This window comes from Felis catus, chromosome C2 (genome assembly GCF_018350175.1).
Source record: "Felis catus isolate Fca126 chromosome C2, F.catus_Fca126_mat1.0, whole genome shotgun sequence".
Classification (NCBI taxonomy): domain Eukaryota; kingdom Metazoa; phylum Chordata; class Mammalia; order Carnivora; family Felidae; genus Felis; species Felis catus.
Genome location: NC_058376.1, coordinates 26,768,573 through 26,788,924, shown reverse-complemented (window position 1 = coordinate 26,788,924; position 20,352 = coordinate 26,768,573). Strand labels below are relative to the sequence as shown.

General features: G+C 36.3%; 1 protein-coding gene and 1 pseudogene across 1 annotated transcript in view; both read right to left on the bottom strand.

Annotated features, from left to right (window-relative positions):
- Positions 1–20,352, bottom strand: part of LOC123380048 — a 443,229-nt gene that overhangs the window by 97,598 nt on the left and 325,279 nt on the right. The gene's annotated exons all lie outside the window — the stretch shown is intronic.
- On the bottom strand, positions 6,350–7,886 carry LOC101093882 (annotated as a pseudogene).

The following is a 20,352-nucleotide window of genomic DNA, read 5'->3' as shown; positions in this document are numbered from 1 at the left end:
AGGGAATAGAGATTCTCAGGACAGTTTGAGAGCTGTTGTTGAAATCTGCTGCTGGCCCACATCTTTGAATGTATATCCATATGCAAAGGAGGAAGAAATTTTAGGGTATACTAAAAGGGTGGATTTACTGAACTCTGTCACATACCTGGGCCCAAGAAACACTGTGTTTGAACCTCAAAAACAGGAGGGAACTTTTCCCTATAATCTCCTCCATGGTCTCCACACTGCTTTGGGGTCCCATAGGGCTGAAGGAACCACTAACAGATGATATCTCTGCCCAGAAAAGCCACAGAGAGATTGCCACACTCTGAAGTGGAAAACAAGTCATGCCAGTGCACGCGACACCACACCAGCAGAGTGGAAGCACCTTCGGAAAGGAGATGCTGGATCTAGGTAGTACAGAGCAATAAAGGTGCTCACCGCACCTATGAAACAGTAAGTACACTGTCTATGGAGGAACTGGAGCACTTGTCAGGGGATAAACCCAACACAGAGGCAAGGAGAAGTGGCAGAACATTCCAGATCTGAGGACCCCTAGCTTGGACAGTGGCCATCACAGCAGGGAATGGCTACACCATGCAGGGCAGGTTTTGAAATTGTCCAGTTGCATATCTACATGTGTATTTACTTTTAAACATTTTCAGACCCTGGAAGACTAACATATATGAATCCAAAGTCTTTGCAAGAAGCTAAAGCATATGTCTTATTACTAGATAGGACAATCATCTCTCTTATTAAATTTTTATTTATTTTTTTTTTGAGAGAGGAGAGCATGCACAAGGGAAGAGCAGAGGGAGAGGGAGGGGGAGAATCTTAAGCAGGCTCCACACCTAGCACCAAGCCTGACATGGGGCTTGATCCCTTGACCATGAGATCATGACCTAAGCCAAAATCAAGTGTTGGGCACTTAACCGATTGAGCCACCCAGACAACTTTCTTATTAATTTAGATATGTATATGACTTCATGTATACTTATAAGCTGTTGAGGTTGAGAAAGTTCAAATTTCTTAGTGTTGGCATTTGCAAACTGAGAGGTAATATGCTGTATATTTGTTAATGGCAGTTCAAGAGGCAATTTGGGTCCTCTGTAAATTTTTGCAAAGCAAATCAGAGAATGGAAAACTTTCAGAAAGGGTATAATTTAAAAACTGAGCTTAAACATGTTACATAGATTGTTCTCAGATCACGTCACAGGGAACAATCCTTCCTTACCTAAGCGTTTCGTGCTTTCCACAATCTCTGTTTCGATGATCTTTTGTCCTAAAAGTTTATTTTCTAAATCTTGACAATCCTTTGAAAATATAATTACTCTAATTTTTGGCAAAGAACATGCCAAGTCAACAGCTGTTCTGGAACTTTCTTTGTTCTTTTTTTTTTCCCTCTGTGTGTGTGTGCACGTGTGTGTGTACATGTGCTTGCATGCATCACACACTTCTGGTAGTAACACCTCTCAAAGCAAGCCACAATTCCAAATAAGGGTATAGGAAAAGAATTTCACAATCTCCTCTGAAGTGAGAGTTTGAAAATAAGCACTCTCTATAGTATAAAGTTTTTTCCTATTTTGCACATATTGGGTTTGCACATATTGGGAGCTCAATAAACATTTGTTGAGTGATGAAATCACATTTTACACATTTAATTAGGGATTAAATGTAAAGCTCACCTGATCTGTTTTCCAAGATGATTAAAAAATTGCTTCTATGATGCCCAATAGGCAAATTCAGTTTCTAGAACTAAGAAACCTCATAGGTCCCACTATATCCTTAAGGCCTTTTATTCAAATTGTCTATCTTTATCTGGAGAGTCCCTACCTACACTGAGTTGAAAATTTGCCTCTCTGAAACATCACCCACTAGGCCTAATGATTTTTATACGAAGTACCACAGAGAATGTCTACCATACCTCCCAACCTATTTAGGATGATTTCAAATCTTTTAAAGCAGTCATCAATATGCATTCCATATATACATAAAGCATGCATTATATGCACAAACATTTTAAATCAGTCATTATATTCACATTAATACATTATACAATGCACTATATAATAAAGTAGCATTATATAAAGTTTGTTAGCCTTTAAGCTTAATATCTTCAATTTCAACCATTCTTTCTTTATCCTTGACCATCCAGGCCATTCTTCCCTCTATTTCATCCATTTTGTCATGACCTTGTTAAACTGCGATCCTTAGAATTGAATGCAAAGCTCCAGATATGAACTAATCAGTATTCATGATTCACTCTTTCAATAAATACTTAATGAGCATCTATTATAAGCCAGTTATTATAACAAGGACTCGTGGTTAAACAAGACGCATAGTCTTTACTTGCCTTTGGAGGCTTAAAGTCAAACATAGTGCTGGGATTGAGATAAAGATAATCATATTAATATTAAATTACAACTGTGGTGACTTTATACTAAGAATAGGATGGAAAATGGGGAAAGTGGGTGATGGGCATGGGGGAGGGCACTTGTTGGGATGAGCACTGGGTGTTGTATGGAAACCAATTTGACAATAAATTATATTTAAAAAATAATAAGTAAAATAAAATAAAAATAGAAAAAAAGAATAGGATGGATGAAATGTCTTCCTTTGGACAGTATAATTCTATCACAAAAACGTAAATTATGTCAGTATTTTTAACATCCACATCAAAAGTGTAATTAAAATGAAACTAGTGGTCATTCATGTTTTCATATAATTTGCTAACAAGGTCAGTCATACAAATAAATAGACACATCTAACATTGAATTTCTTAGAATGTGTGAAAGAAGCAAAACCAGGAAAGGAAAAACCTAAGGAAAAAAATGGTAAAACATCTCCAGATTTCTGATACATTGTAACTTGTAAAGGGAAAGCATATGCTTAAACAAATAGAATAAATAAAATAAAAACCTAGAAGTTATTATACTTAAAAAGTAAAGAATTTTGGTTTTCCTTGAGACAGCATTGCACAGTGGACAGAGTACTGAAATAAAAATTAGAAAAATCAATACCAATCCAGATGGTTTAAGCTAAAATCACTTATTCTCCTTGAGGCTAGTATCCTCATAAAAAATACGGAATTTAAAACTTCCCTTCTTCCCTGATTATCATCATGAGTGCTAATTCATTTGATAACACTGTGAGAACATATTAAATAATACATGGAAGTGCTTTGAAAAGAATAAGCCATAATGCAAAGGTAGCTATTTGTTTTTACAGAGGAAGGAAAGAAATCGTGATTATGGCCATTAGGGAATAACAGGTGCTGACTTACTCTCCAACCATAAACATCTATGAAATGGTGCTATCAATGCACAGACAGTGCTGAGCTACGATCCTTAAAAAAAGGAACACATGTTAAGTAAACTCCACATTTACCTTAGCTTCCTATCTAGGGATACCTTCCAAACTGGGTGGTTGAGAAGTGGATACAAATATAGACCAGGAGAATTGCTGGACAAAACTTTTCATGATGACTTGGGGCTGCTGCTTGAGATGGACATTTATGAAACAGAATGCTGGGGAGAAGACATACACAGAGAAGGAAATCCAGAAATCTGCGGGGGGCTCTTTATTTTATTTATTTAAAAAAAATTTTAACATCTATTTATTTATTATTATTATTATTATTATTAGTGTTTATTTTTGAGAAAGAGAGAGACAGCATGAGCGGGGGAGGGGCAGAGAGAGAGGGAGACACAGAATCTGAAGCAGACTCCAGGCTCTGAGCTGTCAGCACAGAGCCCAACGTGGGACTCGAATTCACAAACCGCAAGATCATGACCTGAGTGAAGTCCAACGCTTAACCGACTGAGCCATCCAGGCACCCAACATTTATTTATTTTTGAGAGACAGAGATAGAGCATGAGCAGCAGAGGGGCAGAGAGAGAGGGAGACACAGAATCCAAAGCAGGCTCCAGGCTCTGAGATGTCAGCACAGAGCCTGGTGCAGGGCTTGAACTCAGGAACCATGAGATCATGACCTGAGCCGAAGTCAGGCATCAGAGGCTTAATCCGACTGAGCCACCCAGCACCCTGCAGGGGCTCTTTAGACTCTTTTAGGAAACACTAAGTTGCATTTGTTCAAGGTGTGATATCTTGGGGTCTGAAAGAGATCTGAATGAGAGCTGAATGAAAATTCTAGACGTTTCTCAGTGCTGAGAATACTAGAGTTCTAAGCAGAGTAGATAAACCTCACTAAAAACTAGAAAACTTTTATTTCAGACTTCAGAAAGACCAAATTTAGGAATAGGCTATTCCAGATATGCCCAAGCCTTACAGGTTCAAGCTGATCTGTGAATAAATTAATCACTTGCCAGAAGAATACTTAATATTCCTTAAAAGAGGTCACATAATTTGTATTTCAGCAATATAATATCCACAGTACCCAGTATACCAACAAAAATATGAAGCGTGTGAATAAATCAGGAAAAATGAAGAACAGTCAGTAGACACAGATACAGAGATGACACAGAGAGCAGAATTATGAGGAAGACACTGATACCTATGATTAGCATGTTCAAATATTTAAAGGACAAAATGGATATAATAAACATCTGAGAAAATCTTGGTAGAGAAAGGACAACTATCCAAAAGATGTTCTAAAACTAAATATACAATGTCTGAAATGAAAAAAAAAAAAAAAAGCACAGATTGGGCACTGTGGAAGAAAATAAAATGAATTGAAGACAGTCCACAAAAATGATGCAAACTGAAGCACAAACTTTAAAAGAATAAAAACAAACAAACAAACAAAGCCTCAGTTATCTACAGGTCAATATCAAGCACTGGTAAATATGTGTAAAAATGTTTTTAAAAATATCAGCCCACGTATCCAGCAGTATGAAAGAACCACAATTCACATAAACGCAAAGAAAGCACACTTAGGTATATCATTGTCAAATGGCTAAAACTCAATGATAAACAGAAAAATCTTAAAAACTGTCAAAAAAAAGACACATTATAGACACACAGCAAAAACTGACAAGAGAAACCACTGACTTTTTAAATAGGAAATTATACATTTCAGAAGACAGTGAACAACATTTTAAAATGCTCAAATTTAAAAAAAACATGTCAATCTGGAATTCAATATATTGCACCAAAAAATATTCAAAAATAAAGAGAAAATGAAAACATTTTTGTCAAAAAAATGCTGAATTTGTTAGCAGCAGACTAAAATTCAATGTTCAAGAGAATTCTTTTGAAGGAACAGATAGCCTATAGAAACTCAATTTATGTGAAGGAATAAAGAGTAGCAATGCTTAATACATAGTTAATTTGAAATATGCTTTTACACTTTCTTAATTTTTAAAAGACTACTGTTTAAAGTAAATAGTAATAACATCATATTTTGAAGTTTATAATATATTTAAAAGCAAATAGTATGAAACAACAGCCCAGAAATAGAAGGGCGGTAAGGAAAAGTATATTGTCAATATGTTTTACATTAAGTAAGAGGTGATAGAGCATTACTTTGAAGCAGAGGGTGATAAGTTACAGATGTACTTTGTTTTTAAAATAAAGATAAATGAAGGAAGTGTAGTTAGTTATATAATATAGGAGATAGGTGGATTTCTAAAGGTACTTGAATAATCCAACAGAAGGCAATTTACTTAATGAAGCAGCAAACTCCTGATACCAAGCAATGGGGAAAAAATGAAAGACCAAATGGTAACATAGAAAACCAATAACAAAATGAAAACTTAAACCCAACCATAATCATAATTATATTATTGGGGGGATCATCTGAGTGCATATTTATGACATAAAATAATTTCAATTTTCTGTCTTTATAAGGGAAAATCTCAAAGGTCTGTATTTGAGGTTCACATTAAGTGGTATTTTATTTTCTTAAAACCTAAACGTTGTCAGTTAAGAAGAAATCCACTCTGGGGTACAGATCTTGCCATTTAAATTCTAGGTTTTGGGTTTGTTCTGATCCTTGGTAAAGTTTTATCCAAGAAACAGAATACATACATATATATTCAAAAACATGAACCATTATAAAGTGAAATAGGAAACTGAGTGATTTAAGTTTCGGCAGCCCTCACCTTTTTTTTTTTTTTTTTTTTTTTTTTTTTTAATTTTATTTTTCAACGTTTATTTATTTTTTGGGACAGAGAGAGACAGAGCATGAACGGGGGAGGGGCAGAGAGAGAGGGAGACACAGAATCGGAAACAGGCTCCAGGCTCTGAGCCATCAGCCCAGAGCCTGACGCGGGGCTCGAACTCCCGGACCGCGAGATCGTGACCTGGCTGAAGTCGGACGCTTAACCGACTGCGCCACCCAGGCGCCCCTTTTTTCTTTTTTCAAGTCCCTGAAAGACTGTAGCTGGACTGGTTCCAGTTCTCTTTGGGATAACAAGTGACTTGAAATTAAAAACAAAAAACAAAAAACAAAAGCAAAAACCCACAGTCTCAAACAAGGTCAGGTAATACCATTCTCTGCCCTGCTCCCAAGGCAAAAAATATGAACACTTTTCATAACAATTCAGGATTCAGCTTTATCTCCTAACTGCCCAGTCAGTGGAAGTTCAACATCCTGATTATTTTTAGACATCTATACTTGTGTATATTGATATATAATCTTGTATTAGATGACAACTTATTTTTTCTAAGTCCAGCAATCATTTTTAACTAAAATCCTTCTGCGTGTTTTGATTGCTGTTCAACTTGCTACCGTTCAGAAAAAGCAAAATTTCTGTAGCGTTCATCTCAAATCTTATTGCTTTACAACTGTGGTATACCTTCCATTAAAAATAAAAAGACGAAGCAGTCAATCCAGTGATTACGTTGACATGGCTTTCATTGGGAAGGAATAGAAAAAGGGGTGATGGCAAAGAGAAAACCAATAGACAAAAAGATAATGAAACATACAATGATTTTCTTTAAGAGGGAGGGAGAGAGAGAGAGAATGTTATATTCAAGAAAAGGAAAAAAACAAAACAAAACAAAAAACAAAACAAAACATTGAAAGCCCATGCGTGAAGCCATAGCCGAAAACATGTTGTATGGTAAGTAGGTTTTCTTTCTTTTTCCCTCTTTTTTCTTTTTTCTTTTTTTTAAATAAAATCTCCTCCCAAACCATCATCACTTTTTCAATCCTCCCCAGACCAGGCTTCATCTTCAGACCCTTTGTCCCCAGATTTCTCCAGTGGAGGGCCTTCAGAGGATTTCTTTTCTGGAAGGCTTTCTGGTTCATTGACTTCTTCTTTAAGAGAATGAATCTTTTCCCTTGAAGCCTTTGAAGCTATGGGGCCACCTGCTTTTCCTTTTGTCTTTCACAGGGCTTGGCATCACTGTAGCCTTTGGCCTGGGTCTGGGAATTTTCTTTTCTTTTCTCTCAGCTTTGGACTTCTTAACCATCATTTTCTTTTTCTTTTTTGAGCTGCCATAGTCACTATCATCAACATCTTCCATTAGGAAATCATCATTGCTGCCTGAATATTTCTCCTGGAATGGTGCCTCTGACTCCTCTTCTTGCTCTTCTCCATTGCTCACATCTTCCATGAGCATCTCTCTGTGTCTGGAAGCTGCTTAAGAGGCTGCCTGCTGTTGCTGGTGCACATTTTTAGGATCTCTTTCATCTTCACTGTCCTCTGCAGAGTGAGAATCATCCTTCTTGGTCTTCACATATTTTTCTTCTGAGTCCTCCCTGTATTCCTGTGAATTCTTTCCAGACTGCTTGTTACTTTTAGCTTCTTGGAGAGATGGTCAAATTTTCTTAGCTGGAAGAGCCTGAATCTCTTCCGTAATCTTAATCAGCATCATCAGACTCCTGACACTGAAGAATCAATGAGCTTTTGATTTCTGACGGGCTGAGACGTGTTTGTTGCAAAATCAGGTCCGAATCCAGAAGCCAAAGACCAGGACCCACCCACCCCACCCCACCCCATGCACGTGGTGCCACGCACCTTCAACTTTGGCATTTGGGGCTGTGGCTGCAGAACCTCAAGCTGCTGGCTTGTCAGACCCCCCCCCCTTGATTCAGCACCCCTTAATCAGATGATTAAGCACCCCACTGCCCCCATTCCCCTGTGTCTTCAAAATGGATGAATCAAACCAGTCCTGATAATTATATTAAATGACAGTAGACTAGACATTCCAATTAACAAAAACATATATCCAATCTGTCAGAAACACAGAACAATGTTCAACTCCCAATATGGCACCATTTGAAGAAAACACCAAAGAGCCACTTAGTGTCAGTTTAACATTAGACCCCCTTCACCCTGGCGGTGATTCATCTTGACTAGCATTGACATATATTCTGTATATTTTCTGCTTCATAAAACCTCAACTAGCTCCAATACCCAAATGTCTACAGAGCATTATATCTTCAAGCATAAACAATGGGCAAGCAAAACCAAAGGACTAATTTTACAGTGAGAAGTATGGCAGTGGGCACACAACAATGGAGTCCACTGATCTTAATGCATATACCACCACCAGAAGCTGCTGGACTGACCTTTTAATAGAGTGGCTTATTGAAGTTGTGACTGAGGCACAAGCTCAGATATGTTATTATGTGAGGATGAGCACCGCCTTCAAGGATGCAATATATACTCTTAATTTGCAACCAGTGTATGATGCCATGTCTTCAATTAATAGAAATCATGGGTCTAGAAATCAAGATGTAAAAGTGAAAGTGTTTACCTGCTTATCATCACTTTTCTTAACTCCTGCATCAGGTCTTTGCAACACTGACCTCAGTAAAGGTCTTTGCAGATCCTGATTTTCCGAATGGTTACCTGTTGTAATTGGTACCAGCAAGAGTTTCAATAGATTTTATTCTCTGGCAATTACCTGAGAACTCTGAACTCATGCCCAGAAAAAAAAAAGCAGAAACACAGAGGAATCATGGACCTGAGGGGTAGTGTCCTTGATTATCACAAGGAGCTAGAGCTACTGTTACACAACAGAGGAACAAGTTTAGTGCTCAGAGGACACACTTGAACATGTTTTGGTGCCCAATTTGCACAATCTTACCAGTTAGTGAATAAGTGTAGCAGCCACATGCAAAGAATGGCATCGTGACCAGGCTCTCAGTACCTTCAGATATGAGGTTCTTCATCATACCACTAAGTAAAGTTTCTAAATGAGTTTATTTTCTAGCCAAAGGTGAGGAAAATCTTGAATGGCTAGAATAAGATGGAGATGATGAGTAGCAGTTGTGGCCAAGAGGTTGGCTTCAGCACAAAACTTCCTAGAACATATTTCCTCTGGGAAATAAGGCCCATAGGAGTCCTAATAGATCTGTTCCCAGAAATTTCATGAAGCAAGTGAATTTAAGTGGCACGAATGATGAAATATAGTGAAATATAGATGCAGTCCTGTGCAACCCAGCATACCAGCCCTTTAGTACTGAAGGAATGAATTATGCTCCTAGCTGCTGGAAGTGTTGGTAGCAGATAGCTGTCATATGTGAGTCCTCTTTGCACACTGCTCTTAGCTAGAGAGAGCAAATTCATCCAAGGCTACATCTCCTCCTGGTACAACCTGAGACCAACAACTGATTGATTCAGGGCCATAAACATCTGGCCACTTTGCTCCAGTTCAGGACAACTTTGAAGGTCTGTCCCAGACTTTGATATTCCCATCAGATGAGCTGATGCCTTTCACCCAACTTCTCTTAATAATCAATCTCGCTTCCACTACTTTCACCATAGGTAGGTATTTACTGCAAGAGAACACTCTGCAGTAAGCTTTCTGCAAGTTAATCTGTCTCAGAGTTGGATCTGTACCTCCTATACACAGAAAACTGCAAAATCAATGATGAAAAGAAATTAAGAACTATCTAAATAAGTGAAAAATATATTTAGTTAATATATTGCAAGGGTCAATATTGCTAAGATGTCCCATAGTGTCCTTTGGATTCAGTGTGATTCCATGAAATTTTTTTGCAGTTTTTTGGTAGAATCTGGGAAAGTGATTCTAAATTATGTAGGTAAACATGTGTATCCAAATGGTCTAAAACAATCTTGACAAAGACGACATTGGAGGGTTTATATTATGTGACTTTAAGATTTAGAATAAGGTGCATTAATCAAGACAATGTAGATTGGTGTAAGGATGAAAAAAAAAATACATTCAATAAAACTAAAAAGACTTAGAAATAGACCTTATATATACTCAATTAATGAATTTTCTACAAAGACTTTAAATGAAATATAGTGGAGAATAAAAATCTTCCTGACAAAAAATGCTAAAATAGGCAACATTCCTAAGGAAAAGAGGACATTGACCCCCATACCACTATTTTACTACATTCAAAAAAGATAATTGGAGATGGGTTGTAGATCTAAAAATACACACCAAAATTATAAAACTTAGAGAAAAAATTGTTGGAAAATTTCTCTAGGCCCTTTAAGTTTCTTAGCTAGAACACAAAATGCATGAAACACCAAAAGAAAACAAAAAGATAAATTGGATTCCATCAAAATCGAAACAGTTGCTCATCTAAAAACACCTGGTAAAAAAAGAAAAGGCAAGCCACAGCCTGGGAAAGATATTCAGAACACTTGTAAAGAAATTGTATCCAGGATATATAAAGATCTCTTATAATTAATTAACAACAATAAAAGAACCAAAAAATTTTAAATGAGCATAAGACTTGAATAAACACCATACAAAGGAAAATAAGGAAGATATACAAAAGGCAAATAAATACATTATAAAGCGCTCTGAACCATAAGTCATCAAGGAAATGAAAATTCAAAATACAATGAGATGTCATTTCACAAACTAGAATGGTTAAAATGTTTAAAATGTTTGATAACCGGGGTGCCTGGGTGGCGCAGTCGGTTAAGCGTCCGACTTCAGCCAGGTCACGATCTCGCGGTCCGTGAGTGCGAGCCCCGCGTCAGGCTCTGGGCTGATGGCTCAGAGCCTGGAGCCTGTTTCCGATTCTGTGTCTCCCTCTCTCTCCGCCCCTCCCCCGTTCATGCTCTGTCTCTCTCTGTCCCAAAAATAAATAAAGATTGAATAAAAAAATTTTTTTAATAAAAAAAATAAAAATAAAAATAAAATGTTTGATACCCTAAAATACTGACATTTTGGAGCAACCAAAATTCTCAGACATTGCTGGTGGAAAAATGGCTAGTTCTTACAAAGTTAAACCTAGATTTGTCCTTTAATTTAGCAATCCCATTCATTGGTATTTGACCAAGTAAACTGAAATGTATGTCAAACAAAATATTTCTTTAAAAATATTCATAATGGTTTTATTCATAATAGCTCAAAGCTAGAAACAATACAGATACTCATCATTAGCAAAATAAATAAATAGCATATTCATACAATGGAATACTACTCAGTAATAAAAAGAATGACCTAAGAACTTGGATGATTCCAAAATCTATTCCCATTTACATGAATTTTTATAACAGACAAAACTAATGTCACGATAAAAATTAGACTATAGTTGCCTCTGAGGGTTTAATTGACTCAGAAAGAAAAGGAAGACAGTTCCTAGGATGCTGAAAATATTCCACCTTGATAGGGATGAGGATATGCATATGCATTTGCATATGCATATGCATATGCATACAAGCATATGCATTTGTCATTTACTCTACATTTAAGATGAGTGTTTTTCCCTGAAGAAAAATTATACTTCAGGGGCGCCTGGGTGGCTCAGTTGGTTAAGCATCCCATTTGGGCTCAGATCACAATCTCACAGTTCATGAGTTCAAGCCCCGCATTGGGTTCTGTGCTGACAGCTCAGAGCCTGGAGCTTGCTTCGAGTTCTGTGTCTCCCTCTCTCCCTTGGCCCCTCCCCCACTCATGCTCTGTCTCTCTCAAAAACGAATAAACATTTAAAAAATTATAAAAAATTATACTTTAAAAAATGTAATAGGAGGTAGAATCATACGTCATGAAGCTACTAAGAGGCAACACATTGAAATATTTCTGGGAAGGTCAAAGCCAAATTATAAGTGGTTTGTTTTTAGTGACCACATAACTCAATTTCATCTCTTCCTCCTTATAAAATGTTTCTCTTCTTGTCAGTCAGCAGATAACTATTTGGTGAACTTTCACTATTTTCTAAGCGTTGTAATCTCAGATGTCTTATGCCCCATATGTCATGGCAGATAGCTAACTGGATAATTAAGTTACATACTGGGTTTTTTTTATATTATATGAAATTTATTGTCAAATTAGTTTCCATACAATACCCAGTGCTCATCCCAAAAGATGCCCTCTTCAATGCCCATCACCTACCCTTCCCTCCCTCTCACCCCCCATCAACCCTCAGTTTGTTCTCAGTTTTTAAGAGTCTCTTAAGCTTTGGCTCTCTCTCCCACTCTAACCTCTTTTTTTTTTTCTTTTTTTTCCTTCCCCTCCCCCATGGGTTTCTGTTAAGTTTCTCAGGATCCACATAAGAGTGAAAACATATGGTATCTGCTTTTCTCTGTATGGCTTATTTCATTTAGCATAACACTCTCCAGTTCCATCCACTCTCCAGTTCCATCTCCAGGAACAAAGGTTCCTCAGAAAATTAAAAATAGACCTACCCTATGACCCAGCAGTAGCACTGCTAGGAATTTACCCAAGGGATACAGGAGTACTGATGCATAGGGGCACTTGTACCCCAATGTTTATAGCAGCACTCTCAACAATAGCCAAACTGTGGAAAAAGCCTAAATGTCCATCAACTGATGAATGGATAAAGAAATTGTGGTTTATATACACAATGGAGTACTACGTGGCAATGAGAAAGAATGAAATATGGCCCTTTGTAGCAACATGGAAGTTACATACTGTTTGAACTTAGTATGGTTCCTTTTCTTTATCATCTGGAAGAACATTAGGAAAATTAATATGGAAGAAAAAAATCAACTGTTGAAAACTGTTCATCGGTGATATAACAGGGAGATTTTTTTCGTTTGGGAAATTCCTAGCCCTCATGAAATAACTGAAGTCATGTTCTTCAAGTTGAATCCTTTTCAATTCTCAAATAGTTTAATGAAAGCACAAAAACAAAATAGGACTTGTTCAGAGTTTTACTTCACTGTCATGTAGAGTGTGCCTTGCTGGAAGTTTAAGCATCATGGGAAGAGCTTGATAAATATGTAGATTTTGCCTCCTATCTTGAAAACTATTTTAGTAAGACTATGCAGCCAGGTTCTTAAAATAGTATTACAAAAAGCTATATTTTAGAAATAAATACAGAAAAATTCTGTGGAATAAAAAAGAAAAGTCTACATGGAAGATTGCTATAGACTGTGTCCCCCAAAACTTTGTATGTTGAAACCTAACACACAATGTGATAGTATTTGGAGGTGGGTCCTCTGGGAGGTGATTAGATCATGAGGGTGGAATTCTCATGAATGGAATTAATGTTTTATTAAAAAGAGACCCCAGAGAGATCCCTTGCCACCACGCATGGACACAGACATTGAAAAGACAACCATATATAGGAGCGACTGGGTGGATCAGTCAGTTAAGCATCCAACTTTGGCTCAGGTCATCATCTCACAGTTCACGGGTTTGAGCCCCATGTCAGGCTCGGCACTGACAAGTGGAAGCCTGGAGCCTACTTCAGATGCTGTCTCCCCTCTCTCTGCCCCTGCCCCACTTGTGTGCATTCTCTCTCTCTCTCTCTCTCTCTTTCTCTCTCTCTCTCTCTCTCTCTCTCTCTCTCTCTCTCTCTCAAAAATAAATAAATAAACATATAAACATTAAAAAAAAAGAAGAAAAAAAAGAAAACACAACCATATATGAACCAGGAAGCAGAACCTCACCAGCAAATATTCCTGTGCCTTCATCTTGGACTTCCCAGCCTCCAGAACTTTGAGATATGAGAAATAAGTTTCTATTGTTTATAAGGCACCCAGTATATGGTATTCTTTTATAGCAGCCAGAGTAGATTAAGACCAAGATCATCACAGACAAAAACCATGGCTGTGAGAATGATTTTTCTCTTCCCAGGATTTACACCTCCCTCTTGGTTCTCTTTTGGCTTTATTTCAGCCTCAAGGGACACCAGGTTGTCTACTTGCTGCAAGACCCAAAAGTGGACAAAAAACTCACTTCCCCTCTTGCTCCTTGCTTAACAAAGCTAAAATCTGAAAATAACTTTACTGAGAACTAAGGAGAAAGTAAAGGAAAATAAAGAAAATGCAAAATTAGAAAAGGCCTGGACTAATAAAATACAGATTTCTGATTCAAACATAGTTAAATTGAAGCCACAAGTTAACTGGTCCAATTTACTAACATTCAGGCCAGGGTTTTGCTCACTTCCTCCAACACATTCTGCTGATTAGACAGTCATCTGGGTTTGGAAAACAAAACAAAACACAAAAATCCTTTTAAGCTTACAAATTATTACTTATGGAGGCTGTCTATTATACATTTTAATTAGACATTCCTTGTTTTTTTCCCCCCTAATACAAAGCTGAGATAAGTGGGGAGGATCAGGGTTGAGCAGACAGTTTTGGAGCAAAAAACACAGTAGGGAAACAGGTCAGAGTCTAAGCTTTTAGCAACTCCTTACATGCACATGCTGTAGGCCTGAAGTGCCCTTTAAAAAGCAACTAGTCCTTTTTACACTCAGAGTCTTTCTTTAGTCCCCCACGTTTAAAGACTCTCCCTCTCTTCTCCTGGCTTTTTAATTCTCTTTGTATGGCTTCTTCTGAACAGTGACTGAGTTGGCCAGTCTGTGACTTGGCTGTAAATTACTCCCCTGTAAGTTTCCTCTCATTTGATTGGCTTCAATCTCTATAGCCTGGCCTCTTCCCTGATCTTGGCCTAGACTCCAAAACACTGCACTGTAGCCTAGTCTGTGCTGAGGGGCCCTCCTTGTCTGAAAGTTGACTCAGATGCATGAGGAGATGAAATACAGACCTCCGTATGAGCGAATCACTATCAGGGCATGGAGGATGTGAGTAAGGGTTGTGTGTGGGGATTCTAAGTTGAAAAGGAATAAAGAAAGGGAAGTGGAAGACTTAGAATTTTGTTTGACCCTGGGAATTACATCTGCTTACAACACATATCAAATCATTTTTGTTTTCCCTGATGACGAGAACGCCAGAGGTTTCTGACCTCATGGGTATTTAAGCTCTTAGTTGCCCACACACCTCACTGTTTTTCCTCTATCACCTTGAAGGGACCTTCGTATTCCCCATCCCAGGATTTAATCCTTGGCTTTCTGCTCTTCTGAGCGCTATTTAAATCATCCTTCCATTTATGTATTTTCAAATTCTGTCCCTATGCTTTCAATTTCTAACTCTGTAGTTTATGTTCAGCACTATTCCTCCCACTCTCTATTTTCCTTGAAAACAAATGTCACTTGACCTATGGCTCCCAATAGCTACCTTCCCCCTGCTGATAGAATTATTTGCTGACAAATTTATTGGAAAGACAAGAATTATTTGCTGACAAAATTATTTGAAAGATTTTATATCCAAAGCGTATGTTTTCTTTTTGTAGTCTCTTACATACTGCCATCTGGTTTCTGTTCCTGCTTTATCTCCCTCTACATTCTCTCTTAGACCTCTTTGTTGCATTAAAAACTAGGGAAGCTGCTTCACTGAAGACCATGAAAAACTTTTAGTAAATTTCCCTTCTTCCTGTGTTGCTTAAGCCAAGTGGAGCAGGGATATATTATGAAGAAAAGCAGTACTATTAATGCTAGGTATGAATCAGAAAGCTGCCTCCCTCCCAGTTCAAGTTAACATGCCTTGATTGAGGTCTTACTATATCCCAGACACTTTATTTAAATGCTAGAGAAGTAAAGGTGGGGGGGGGGGGAAGATGGATTGTTGAATTCCTGGATGATAACTAAATTCTTGAAAAAAAATCAAAAATTATTTTGAGCATTTTATCAGGGTGAACTTGAGTTCTAAAACTCCATTTGCAAAGGCATAATAGAAATATCTTTGCCAGGGGCACTTGGGACGCTCAGTCAGTTGAGCGTCCAGCTTCAGTTCAGATCATGATCTCACGGTTCATGGGTTCGAGCCCCACATTGGGCTCTGTACTGACAGCTCAGAGCCTGGAGCCTGCTTCAGATTCTGCGTCTCCCCCTCTCTCTTCTTCTCTTCTCTCTCTTCTGCTTGCATTCTGTCTCTCTCTGTCTCTCAAAAATAAATAAAACATTAAAAAAATTTTTAAAGAAATATCTTTGCCACAATCTTAATATCAACAAAACAAAACTCATTAGCCTCCCTTTGCTTGTTCCTGAAAATATCATTTTATTTTTTACTAATGCAACTCCTTATCATATTTTTATCTCTTTTTTTTTACATCCGTTCATGTATAATCAGTCATCAGCTACATTTTCTGAAGTCGAAGTACTATACTGGTAACGCCTCTCATGGAATTGATTTACTGAATGGAGTTTTGCTTTTTAAATATACATAAAATAATGTAGTATCATTAATGTCAGAAAACTAAAATTTAAGGTTAGGATCACCAGAAAATACAAAGTGGGATATTTCATGCTGGAAAAGAAATGATCCACCCAAGAAAATGATTTAAAAACTGTGAAACTTTTTGAACCTAACAAAAGGGGAAATTAACATTCTTACAACCATCATGGGAAATTTAGCGTACTTTTTCCAGAAACTAGTAGATAAAATAGACCAATATTTACAAAAGGACGATTTAAGTAACATAAAAAGTAAACACTACTGCATTCAAAATGCAATACACATTAAATTGAAATGCACATACAGTATTTACAAAGAATGACCACATATCAAGTCAAGGAAGAAAGCCCCAAAAGTAAAAATTAAGAAAAGTATTTTATGCATACAAGTTATAATCACTATTAACGCAAAAAACAAGTATAAAACTCAATAACCATTCAAGTAAAACAAATCAAAAAACAGATTAAAAATCTGGCAAACTAGGAAGATAATAAAATACTCTTATTCTAACATTGCATGTTTATTGGAAGTCCAAGATGTATATAATGCTTGAAACAGCTAATGGAAAACATTCCTACTAAAGTCACTTTCCTACTAAAGTCAGAAACAGAACTGTAATTTCTGCTATCGCTATTACTATCTATCACTATACTTGAGGTTTTAGGCAATGCAATAAAATAAGAATAAGAAATAAATAAAATAAATAAGAAAAGAAGTGAAACTGGAAAGATAATTTTGTATATATTATTAATATATGTGAGAGGGGGAAGCCACTATATTTATAATAAAACCAATAAAGTGGGTTTAGCACTTTAGGATTAAAGTACAATGCATAAAATATCAATAGTTTTTCTAAATCTTGCCAATAGAAGACAGAAAATCACTTCCACAGTGATAACAACAAATGTAAAGTGCTTAGGGATATACTTCATTAGAAAGACAAGTATTCAACTTATGATAGTAGAAAATTTTCAGAGTAAATTCTCAGAAAACAAAATGTAAAAATATACTAAAATTTATAAAATTAAAAATTCAAACATGACCAACAAAACTAAAACTGAATTACATGAAAATATTTAGGATAATAACAAAAAATGTTAGATAAGAGTGACTCAGGGAAAATAAGTAAGAGAAGGATTAAATAAAATATCAGAATGAAAAAGAAGTATATTTAGAGATAGAATAGAATAGAAATTTAAAAATTGAAAAAAAAGTATTTTGACTTCTAAAGAGAAAATTATAAAAATATACGGAATGGCACAAGAATTCCTGAATGAATAGGTGTAACATCTTCATTGATGGTAAGTCTCACCATAGTTTTTCTTAATTAATACAAAAAGTCGATGCAATGTAGAATAGTAAAATCAATATCCATTAGGATTTAATAGAATTTTGTCGACTGATTCTACATTTCATATAAAAGATAAATCTGTAGGAATTTGAAGATGAACAATAAGGAGAATCTGTCCTACCTACCAAATGTCAAATATACTTTAAAAGTACTATGGTATTTATGTAAGAATAGACAATGAAACCCATAAAACTAAATACAACATTCAGAAGGAGGCCCATGATTAAGTATTTGGAAAAGATGGCACTTAATATCAGGGAAGAAAAGAAACATTATTCATAAATGGTCTTGGAAAATTAGTTGAATATTTGGACAAATAAGTTAGCTCTCACCTCAGACTTTTCACAAATATAAATTTTAGGTGGATTCAAGAAAAATATAAAATTAAATATTATAGTGTTATAGGAAAATATAAGGTAATGCTTTCTTGAGTGTAGGCTAGGGTAGAAGACAAAAAAAGGAAAAGTTATAAATAAATAAAATTTCATGGACTAAACTAAAATTAATCACATGAATTCCACTGACACAGCATCAATAAAGTTAATGAACCAGTATTTCCAGCTATTGACCTTATGCTGATACTTGCTAATGATGTGTCTATCTTTAAAAAATGAACATGAGCACCTGATCGTATAACATGCCACAGATACAAACTTCTGGTTAAATCAGTAAATCGATAAGCAAATAATTCCACTAAATGTTTTAAATGGGCATATTGAAAAGTACACAAAATCCATTTCCTGGATTTTGGTAACAAAGTACCCATTTAAGGTATCATATTTGTAGAATTATTTCCTAGGTAAAATAGATAAATCTTAAGCAAGCAATTTATTATTGTTTAAAAGTAAGAACATAGTTTCATCTCAGAATTACAGTTGCCAAATTAGTAAACTTTTATAGCAACTAAGCCAGTATTTTTCTAGCTTCATTGAGGTACAATTGACAAAAGTTATATATACTTAGGGTGTAAAACATGTTTGATATATGTATATGCTGTGAAATGATTATTACAATCAAGCTAATTAACATATCCATAATTTCTCTTGGTTTTTTTTGTAACTACATGAGTTCTTTGGGGGATTCCTTTTTTTATTTTTTTTATTTTTAATCTTTTTTCATTTTATTTTTTTTAATTTACATCCAAATTAGTTAGCATATAGTGCAACAATGATTTCAGAAGTAGATTCCTTAATGCCCGTTACCCATTTAGCCCATCCCCTCTCCCACAACCCCTCCAGTAACCCTCTGTTTGTTCTCCATATTTAAGAGTCTCTTATGTTTTGGCCCCTTCCCTGTTTTTATATTATTTTTGCTTCCCTTCCCTTATGTTCATCTGTTCTGTGTCTTAAAGTCCTCATATGAGTGAAGTCATATGATATTTGTCTTTCTCTGACTAATTTCACTTAGCATAATACCCTCTAGTTCTATCCACGTAGTTGCAAATGACAAGATTTCATTCTTTCTGATTGCTGAGTAATACTCCATTGTATATATGTACCACATCTTCTTTATCTATTTATCTGTCGATGGACATTTGGGCTCTTTCCATACTTTGGCTATTGTTGATAGTGCTGCTATCAACATTGGGGTGCATGTGTCCCTTCAAAACAGCACACCTGTATCCCTTGGATAAATACCTAGTAGTGCAATTGCTGAGTCATAGGGTAGTTCTATTTTTAATTTTTTGAGGACCCTCCATACTGTTTTCCAGAGTGACTGCATCAGCTTGCATTCCCACCAGCAACGCAAAAGAGATCCTCTTTCTATGCATCCTTGCCAACATCTATTGTTGTCTGAGGTGTTAATGTTACCCATTCTGACAGGTATAAGGTAGTATCTCATTGTGGTTTTAATTTGTATTTCCCTGATGATGAGTGATGTTGAGCATTTTTTCATGTGTCGGTTGGCCATCTGGATGTCTTCTTTGGAGAAGTGTCTATTCACGTCTTTTGCCCATTTCTTCACTGGATTACTTGTTTTTTGGGTGCTGAGTTGGATAAGTTCTTTATAGATTTTGGATACTAACCCCTTTATCTGATATGTCGTTTGCAAATATCTTCTCCCATTTTGTCGGTTGCCTTTTAGTTTTGCTGACGGTTTCCTTCACTGTGCAGAAGCTTTTTATTTTGATGAGGTCCCAATAGTTCATTTTTGCTTTTGTTTCCCTTGCCTCCGGAGACGTGTTGAATAAGAAGTTGCTGCAGCCAAGGTCAAAGAGGTTTTTGCTTGCTTTCTCCTCGAGGATTTTGATGGCTTCCTGTCTTACATTTAGGTCTTTCATCCATTTTGAGTTTATTTTTGTGTATGGTGTGAGAAAGTGGTCCAGGTTCATTCTTCTGTATGTTGCTGTCCAGTTTTCCCAGCACCACTTGCTGAAGAGACTGTCTTTATTCCATTGGATATTCTTTCCTGCTTTGTCACAGATTAGTTGGCCATATATTTCTGGGTCCATTTCTGGGTTCCCTATTCTATTCCATTGATCTGAGTGTCCGTTTTTGTGCCATGGGGGATTCCTTTATATAACATTCCATAGCTGTTTTTAAAACCAATTTTCATGAAATATGTTATTTTAATAATTAACATATATTGATCAAGAGATCTGGGAGAGAAAAAAATGAAGTGATAGTGTAGAGAAAT